Source organism: Akebia trifoliata, chromosome 9 (genome assembly GCF_017979445.1).
Source record: "Akebia trifoliata isolate Shusen 1 chromosome 9, ASM1797944v1, whole genome shotgun sequence".
NCBI lineage: Eukaryota > Viridiplantae > Streptophyta > Magnoliopsida > Ranunculales > Lardizabalaceae > Akebia > Akebia trifoliata.
In genome coordinates, this window is record NC_141383.1 from 3,821,225 (window position 1) to 3,831,233 (window position 10,009).

Genomic DNA, 10,009 nt, shown 5'->3' on the forward strand with positions numbered 1-10,009 from the left:
CTTGGTTGATCTTTTTGATTGTAACATCTCATGATAAGATGATTTCATGTCAAACGGCCAAATTGAAAATAATGTCAAATCCCTTAACATGAAATTAAACTTTGATTTTGACTCTCAAATAGGATTAAAATTATTTATCTCCTTATCCGATAAACCATTATGACATTAAAGATAATGATAGAAAAATATTTCTTTTCGACATAAAGTTTGATGAGTCATATTATATCTCATAGATAAACTTAAAATTGACAAAGAATTAATTAGCATGGTCCCTTCGTAAGGACGATAGACACAAATCAAGAAATGATTTTTTTTTTTTTCTTCTCGAAATGACTAATGAGGTAGCTCATGTTCTATTCAACATGGCGATTGATAGGAAGGCGGAACAACCACGTCCTTTTCACAATGTTATTGAATAGTTCAAATCAATGTTCAAATGGTGATTCTTATCTCTTTATTGTCAAAAGCTGCGCCTAGGCCCCGCTTTACTCATTTAAACCATGCAAATGCTTAGGCCTTACCCACTTTAGGTGAAATTTTAAAAATTGGGATTAAAATTACATTTTTATGATATAATTTTATATACATTGTGTTTTAAAAGGCAATTAATCGATTTTAGAGTATAAGGTATATATCAAATATTTTTGTTAAACTTGTGATGTGTCCTAGATTAAAAAAATTAGTAGGTGGTATGTGTTAGGGGTGCAACTTAATTCGATTCAAACTGAGAACCGAACCAAACCGTGAAATTTGGATTGGTTTGGTTCGATTTAAATCAGTATCGATTCGGTTTCGGGTTTAAAAAATAAAGAATCGATGAATTCGATTCGGTTCTCAGTTCACATAATATAAAAAATCGAACACATATTAATTTAAAATAAAATATTTAATATATGTTTAAATTTTAATTTATATCAAACCTAACCCTCATCTCTCTCATCTCTATGAAGTGCGAAGTGCTGCCAGTAGCTGCCATAGCTGATATCGGTCTCTCTTTCGTCTCTCTCTCTCTCTCTCTCTCTCTCTCTCCTCTCTCTCTCTCTCTCTCTCTCTTTTTCTCTCTCTCGTCTATCTATTGTCTATGCGACTTGCTGTCAGTGGCTGCAACCGGCGGATCTCTCTCTCTCTCTCGTCTCTGCGACCTATTGACAGCGGCTACCAGCCTGCCACCGGCTGATCTCTCTCTTTCTTTCTTTCTACAACTGCAACCTGCAACAGGTTCGTGTCTCTCTCTCTCTCTCTCTCTCTGTGGGACTGCGACCTACGGTTGCGATTTACGACCAAATCGTAAATCTGGGCAAAAATGAGGGAACCCATGGAACCGAACTGAACCGAATTAGGGTCGATTTAGGTTGATTCAGTTCTGATTCTCATATGATGGAACCGATCTTGATCGGTTCGGTTCTGATTTTGCTCTAACCCGAACCAAGTTGCACCCCTAATATGTGCAAATGCACATATACTACAAAATTTAAGATCTATGCATCATTATAATTATTTCAAAATTTTATTCTTTTAAAATTTTAAATGGATAATCTTATATTTTCTTACTCTATCATTTAATATAATGTAAAGATCTTTTTGTAATTTAAAATATTATCAAAGTCTATTTTAAAGATATTGTAATAAAATGATATTTCTATTATTTTAGGAAACTAAAAACTAGCTAACATGGTTATAGGGTCATGGGATTGTAATTTTATTCATTTCTACAAAGATGACATTGTTAATAATAAGTTAGATGTAAAGGTGAGGAATTTTTAGTCTTCCAAATTTTGGTGTCAACAAAAACATATTTATCCTTATCTTATTATAACAGCAAAAATCTGTAAGGGACATCAAATTACTTCACTATTTGCAATTACATTAATTTTATTTTTCTTACGTATTAGTTGATTAGACTTATAAGTTTACTTAGTAATTGGCAACTTTTTATTATCTTGATAATGAAATTTATATTATTATTATTATTTTTTTCTTTTTTGCACTATCTTTAATACATACGAAAAATTGAAATATTAATTTTTTTTGTCGCCTGGCCTAGGCTTTAAGGGTCTATCACTTAGACCTGCCTAGTGTTTTTAACAACCTTTGTTCTTATATATATATCGAAAGAGATTTTTTTCATTTGAAATAATATTCAATAATCGTCGGCCACTAGTTTCAAATAAAAATGAGATCCAGACATATGATGGATATATAAATATAAACATCTTTTTAACTTAAATCTTTACTTAGTGTAAATTGATAAAAGTTTATCAAGATATTTTGAAGACTTGCATTATTTTGAAGTTGAATGTTGAGTTATTAAGAAATATTGTGTTAATAATAAATTAAAAGTGGTAGAGATGAGAATGTTGAGATAGATGAGGGGAAAGACTAGAAAAGATAAAATTAGTAACAAACAATATTAAACAAATGAGAAAGTTAATTGAGAGGATTTTAACATGTTCAACGAATGTCGATTTAAGTCTCAATTAGAAGAAAGTTATGTTGAGCGAGGGGAAAGTCATGGAATATGGATGAATATAATAAAAGTATATGTAAATTTACTTTCAGTTCTAAAAGACTTGGTTCTAGACGAAATGAAATGGAGAAGCAAGATCTATTTAGTCAGCTCCAAATCTTTGGGATAAGACTTTGTTGTAAAAGTCGGATATGTAGTACTCAAAAATCTCTTTATGGTTCTTTTTTTTTTTACAATGCCAACATATGATATTAGCATACAATTAGATGGATAATTGGATAATTTAATTTGATTTAATTGAAGAGCATGATTCGTTGTCAGACCCTAAATCTTTGGGATAATGCTTTGTACATATTGTGGAAGAGTCACATGCCAAGTACACAATCCTCTCTAAAATATATTGTCTTTACAATGCTAACATATTGTATAATAGCATATTGGAGGTGTCAACTTACTAAATTGGTTAAAGTTTGTGATTGTTGATACAATGACTTTTGTTCAAAACTTATCTTCACTTATGAAAAAGGTTATGTGGATTGAAGGATCATGTAGAATGTTCTTCACGTAAAGATGTATCTAAAAAGAATTAGAAAAAATATATAATTAAAAATCTATTTTAGATTGATAAGTAAGGTCATTCCATTGAGAATTGGGGAACTAATATTCCAAATTTTAGGAAATAAAAAAATGATGTGATTTTGAAAAAAAATTAAATTTTATTGAAAATAATTAAAATTAAGAAAAAAATTACAATTTAAGAAAAACGTAGGAAGAATGAATCTATAAAAATAACTTAATTAAATTTAATCATAATATTCAAGTTCTTGATAGATAACTCAAATCAAGAATCCAACTAAGGATCTTGATTCAGAATATTTTTCATTAAATACCCTTGTGAAATAGATCTAATTAATTGATAAAATTTTCTCCTATTGAAATATTTTATTGCCCAATGATCCTCCATTAAGGCGAGTATTTGATATAATTGATTTTTTTTCAATAGTAACGGATCATACTGAGCATGATGGATAAGAAAAAACAATTAAAGAATATTTAAAATACAAGATTGTTGAAGAGAAACTTATTAAAAATCTTTAAAAATACATACAAAAATAATAATAATAAATACTAAAATTAAGTGTAACTAATTTAATATGACTTCATCAATCTTCCTAGAATAGGAGATTAGTCAAACATGATCATAGAAACACAATAACAAAAATAAATAAAATATTTATTTCTATTATTGATGAACTCCTTAAAATCTTTGAACAAAATCTTCATTATTTTTCAAAATTATAAAAAAAATAAAATTAAAACTTAAAACTAAAAGATGAAGAAATAGATTAGGAGAGAGAGAGAGAGAGAGAGAGAGAGAGAGAGAGAGATTAAAGAGAAAGAGAGTAGACAACCCCAAAACTAAAGAGTTAAAAAAATTTTTATAGACAACAACTCGGGTTGTTTTGACAACAAGTTTTTATCTCTTTTTTTTTTGTCTGAATTGACTTTCTTTGTGAAATATAAATATCTTCCCTTCTCAATTAGAGTTTTAACTCCACTAACATTGCTCCATTTTAATAATTGAGTCAAAAGTTATGTTCAAAATGGTGAAATATGACAAATTTAGAGTCTCTGACTTGTCACGCATTTTTGACCAATTCAAAGTTCAAATTAGCATTTTTTAGTAAATTAGAAATTTATTCTCATCTAAATTAATTTTTTAACCACCCCACTTACTTCGCCTTGTTTTGATAAGTAAGTCAAAAGTTATGAAAAAATAGTATGACGTAACAGATTTAAAGTGAATGAAAACTTATTATGTCAATTTGAGACTATCAGATCTCTTGGACCGTACTTTGACTTTGACCTTGAACTTGAACTTTTGACTTTTGTAGTTTTTTCAGTCTTTGATTTTTTTTTTAATTTTCATTTATTTTGCCTGTAAGAAATGAACATATAATTAAATTATTGAAATCCATAAAAATACATGAAATTTAGTTAATAAAATGTAATTTATGATGAATTAACTATTATGCATGATGTTATGAAGAAATCGTAGTTCAAAATTAAAAAATACAGTTAAGTACTCTATAAAATATTGAGAAAAAATATTTTTAGCTACTTAATATAGAATCTATGACAATGTCCTCAATCTAGTAATGTGAACTGTCACGTCGGTCCAAGTGGCACCTCAACTATAACGCCATGAAATTTTATTACATGTATCGAGGAATTAAGCCAATTATATTAACCTACTTTTCTATTAAGTTTTTAAAAAATAAATCATAACATTGTCGATCTAAAATAAGAATTTGCTAGAAGGAGAATTTGATAAATAAAATGAAAAATTCTAGGAATGTTACCATAATTATGATTGAAGAATTATAAGATTTAGTTAAAGTAGATAAAATTCAAAATTTTATAAGAAGCTCTTTTGGTCAAACAGACATTATCATTGAGTTTAAAAGCATCGAAAAATATAGTTTAGACTATCAACTTGCTTACATCCGAATTTAATAGGATAAGTTATGAAAATATAAATTTTATCAAAAGAACTTAAGGCTTAAGGGGTATTTTGATCAATAGAAAAAAATTGATGAAAATTTTTGAAAATTCGGGATACACAATTTGAATTGGCCTAATGTAAGAGACATAATGGAAAAAAAAATATAAGAATTTTTTTTTATTATTTAATTAATTATTTATTATTAAATATTAAAATATTAAAATAAAATTTTAATATAAAAATTAGGTTTAACTATAATTATTTATATAAGAGGGATTGATTTAAAATTATTAATGTGTTAAAGGGGGAGCTGTAATTAATATAAATATAAATACTATTATATTATTTATTATAAGTTATAAATGTGTTTACAGTTTAGATACCTAGGTGTATTTATTTTATATATTATAATATATTATATTATTATATAGTATAATCTTACCTAATGTTCATTCATTCCTGTGAGAGAGAACTAAAAATCAGAGACGAATAGATTTTGATAGTAGGTTCGTGTACGATACTTCGATTAAGATGTAAACATGTTTTGAATGTGAATTAAGATCCGTCATTGAAGAATAAAATATCCATAACGTCAAAATCTACTTAGTCATCAGAATATTTTGTTGAATTATCGAGGGAAGTAATGAGAAAAATTATTTTAATATTGTAAGAACGCGTAAAACTCAACTGTAAAGATAGGAAACTTATAATTTCATATTCTTAGTATAGGTTTCAATGGAATCTATTTTATTTCAATTTTGATAATTAATTTCAAATTTATTATGATTTAAATTCTAAATTCATGCATCGAACTGTAGAATAATTTATTTTATGTGTTTTTTTGATATTTTAAAGTTGTGAAACAAAAATAAATGAATTTGGGTAAGTTTAAGTAGAAAATCAATTTGAAATAAATTGATTTTCATAGTAAAGTATTCATTTTAAAAACTGTTAAGAAGCCACATTTTGAAATTATATTTTTATTGGGTAATAATTTATAAAAATGATGAAATATTTAAGTTTAAAATATAATTGAGAATGAAAGTCTTGATTGTTTAGGATCAATAGTGGGATTCTCGACTATATATATTTGTATTGAGAAATTTTTAGGCTTAGAGTGCTTTCGAGCACAGTATAATAGAGCATGAGATACAATTATGATGATAATTATGGGATGGTGTACCTGAATATTTACTATTTTCGATATACTGTTGCATGTTTATATTCTAGAATACTTGAGAATGTCATCACACTTGCAAAAAATTTTTAATTTATTTCAAATGAATTTTGAAAAGAGGTAATGAATACCTATAAGATTAATCGGTAGCTCTTTTCGGAAACAACTAATTAATTTAGAATAATAGGGATTTGATATACTTTTTGATAGTACGGGATACCACTTGAGAATAACCTTGTACCTATTATTTAAAAAATTCATATCTTATCTTTATTGAAAAATAACAAATTGTAATGTTAAGATGGTTTGTAGATGATTAGATTGATTGATGACACATGCATACCACAGAGGTACGATAAAGTTGACTTATCAAATGATCATTTACAATTTATAGTAGTTAAACGATTGATTTCCGTTAGAGATCAATGGGCAACCTGAGCTGGAAAACATGATCAACCAACTATAGTAAATTACCAGACTAACCATAAAATCAGGAATTAACAATGAGTTCTACATTGGTTAAGTATTAAAGCATTGATATATAGATCAATGCTTTTGTACCAGTCGTGTGCCTTACCACTATTATCAAATACACCATTTGTATTGATAATCTTATGACATATTTATATTTCTTTTGTTTTATTATGAGATGGAGATATCTCGTTACTATTTTATTAAAGATTTATATGTTTCGAGTGTTATTTATTTTTGTTTACTAATTTAAAATTTTGTATTATTTTTAATAGATTAGTTTGTTTATCCATTCATATTTAGACCATTAATTTGAAATGTGAGTTTATTATTTAGCAACTTCCCTATTACTTACCCTATCAACAAAACATTACAGATGTCCCAACTATCGAGATGTCTATTCTTGATTGAAAACATTATTGGGAACCTGTGATAAAAAAAAAGTATCTCGGAGGTTAAGTGGATGACAAGTAAGCTACTTATCAAAAGGTGACAAGTTAATTCTAATTAAAAGTGTGCTATCTAGTATCTTGGTTTACTATCTTTCCTTGTTCATAATTCATAAAAGTGTGGAGCTAAGGCTGGATAAACTATTTAGAAACTTTCTATGACATAATAGAATAGGAAAAACAAGCTTCATTTGGTTAGTTAGAAGAACATCTACTCAATTAAAAAAATGGGGAGGTCTTGGATTCAAGAAGATCAGAAGACTCAATGGGGCCTTGCTTGGAAAGTGATTATGGAGATTTGGGATGGAACAAGAAGGATTATGGCGTAAGGTGATTGCGATAAAATTTGAGAAAGATCCATTGGGGTGGGAGAGTGGTGCAGCTAGAAATCCTTATGGATGTGGGGTGTGAAAGGGTATCTTGAAGATTTTACCTCTGCTTAACAAAAAATGGTTACTTATAAGGTTGGAAGGGGGATAAAGTCAAATTTTGGGAAGATATTTGATGTGGGGACTACTCATTGAAGGAAAGATTTCTAGTGATATTTGCGTTCTTCATGAAAAAGAAGCATTTAGTTGCAAGTTTTAGACTATTGAAAAATGGGTCTATAGGATGGGATTTGGGTTTCAGAAAGTTATTGAATAATTGGGTGATGACGAAGGTGTCCGAGTTGATAGGTTTGCTAGAGGGCGTGACAATTGACAAACAAACGGATGATGGAAGGGTTTGGGTTCCCAATAAGAAAAGTTTATTTTCAGTGAAGGATTTCTACAAAGATCTCATTAGTAGAGGAGAGATGTTTTTCCCTCATGTTGCGGTTTGGGGTCCAAGGGTACCCTCCAAAATTGTTATTTTTTTGTGGACAATGATTTGGGAAAAAATTCAAATGCAAGACCTTCTTAGAAAAAGAGGTTTTTGTGGGTCAAATAGATGTTGCATGTATCTATCTAATGAAGAATCCACCAATCATTTTTTAGTTCACTGCGAGGTTGCAAATATGGTATGGGATCATGTTTTCTCTATGTTTTGGGTGGATCATTACACCCCGGGCTCCATAGGAGGTAATTTTGAGGAATGACTTCAGTTGGGACTAGGTTTTCATCATGCAAAAAAGTTGATTTGGAGTTTAACGTCACTCATGATTCTTTGGGATATTTGGCTTGAAAGAAATGCTAGAATTTTTCAAGGAAAGCTGAAGCCAATAAGAGAGTTGATTAGATCAGTTCTTGATCTTTTTTTTTTCTTCTGGTGCAAAATATTCCAGGAATTTAAAGGGATTTATTTTTTAGGACTTCTTATTGTGCTAGGATTTCGTTTGTAATATTGTAATGACCTAGTTCTTTTTGCCTTTTTAATTTTCCTATGCTTGTTTTCTTTTTCGGGGTTCATCTTGACTTCCCTCTTTATATATTTCTTCAATCTCATCAATAAAAAAAATATTATATAGAGGGATCTCAAGATCAGGATGATGAATACTATTTCTTTTATATGTGAGCTTAGATTGGAGTTTAGTGAAACTATTTTGTGCAATTTTGAACTTCTTTGTATATATTAGTAACATATGTGTTGTGTCTTCTTGTATGTATATGTTTAAAGTGTAAGAGTTAATGTTTATGGCGTAGACAACTGTCGATCCATATGAAATGTGTAGTTGATATATGTACTCTTTTGGATTGTAATTATAGTTATATATTTTTTGGAATGATGTATATTCGTTATAATATGGTGGTTGCAATGCAATTGGATATATGGATTTTGATTATATAGGTATTATGTCTATATATGTGAAAAAATTCATAAGTCCAATTTTTAGTTCAAATTCTGTTGAAATTATTCAGAATAAATTCATATCATATTTTTTGTTTTGAAGATCTTGATTTTGATTATTTTTTTCTTTTGCTCCACCTTGAGATTTGGAAAAATTTAGATCCTAAATTGAGGGCATGAAAATTTAGATCATGGTTTAGGTTAGTTGTTTATTCATTTATTTTTTTAAATAATCTTTTTATTTGGTCTAAGACTTTGAAAATAAACAGCAATTGAACTCCTAAATTTAAAATTCAAATCTACTGGGAAAAAATATCTTTAATTTTTTAAAGCTCTTAGATTTTTATGCTATGTAGTCATTTGGTACCTGGCCGTGGTTTTGATCTTTTGGGTGCCAAATGGACATGTGGATATAGGGGTACGAAGTTATACAATATTTTCACGCCACCCAAATGCTTTTTATTTTACAAGATCAAATGACATCCAACACTGTAACTGAAACCTCTTAAAATTTATCTTGACCTTAGAAAATAGGCGCTCAATGGTGTGTTTGATCACTAATGTAGATTAGAGTCAAAGGACATCCAAATAAATTAAAGCCGTCCAAAATTTTTCTAATATAACAAATTAAGAAGGGGAATCAAGAAGGGGGAAAAAAAAACAAACAAACAAACATTTCTCTTCCTAAAATGGAAAATGTGTTTTATTAAAAGTTTCATGGCATTTTGTTCTTTTCCCTGTCTGCCTCTTTCATTACACCAATAATTGTATACCATTAGTTGAAATTTTGGGTGTAATGGTAAGTACATGATTTAGGGATGGTTTGTAAATATGTTCTAAACTTTTATATCTAATTTAAAGGTGAAATTTAATTTTCTTTAAATAGTAACCCCACTTTTATTAGGCCTATACTTATAGATGTCAAAGTTGTACTCTGATGATGGACCAACCTCAAAAACTTGCCCCCCACTCTCCACCATCATCACCACCATCAAACTCATGTCTTAAATTAGTTCGTGTTCCTACCACATGGTGGACCTTGAGTTACTTTGATTGATGAAAGAGCATAAATGCCACAAATCCTTTTCATCTTTTGGATAGTGAACTCTCATGAATTGCAACTCTCAATAGTTTCAAAACTACCACTAACAACAACAACAAATCCTTATTCT

General features: G+C 28.8%; 1 non-coding gene across 1 annotated transcript; it reads left to right on the top strand.

The window, feature by feature from the left end:
- Positions 1 to 212: 212 nt before the first annotated feature.
- On the top strand, positions 213 to 318 carry LOC147394119 (U6 spliceosomal RNA). The gene has a single exon (XR_015181889.1). It is a non-coding gene; the product is annotated as a U6 spliceosomal RNA (small nuclear RNA).
- The last annotated feature ends 9,691 nt before the right edge of the window (positions 319 to 10,009 follow it).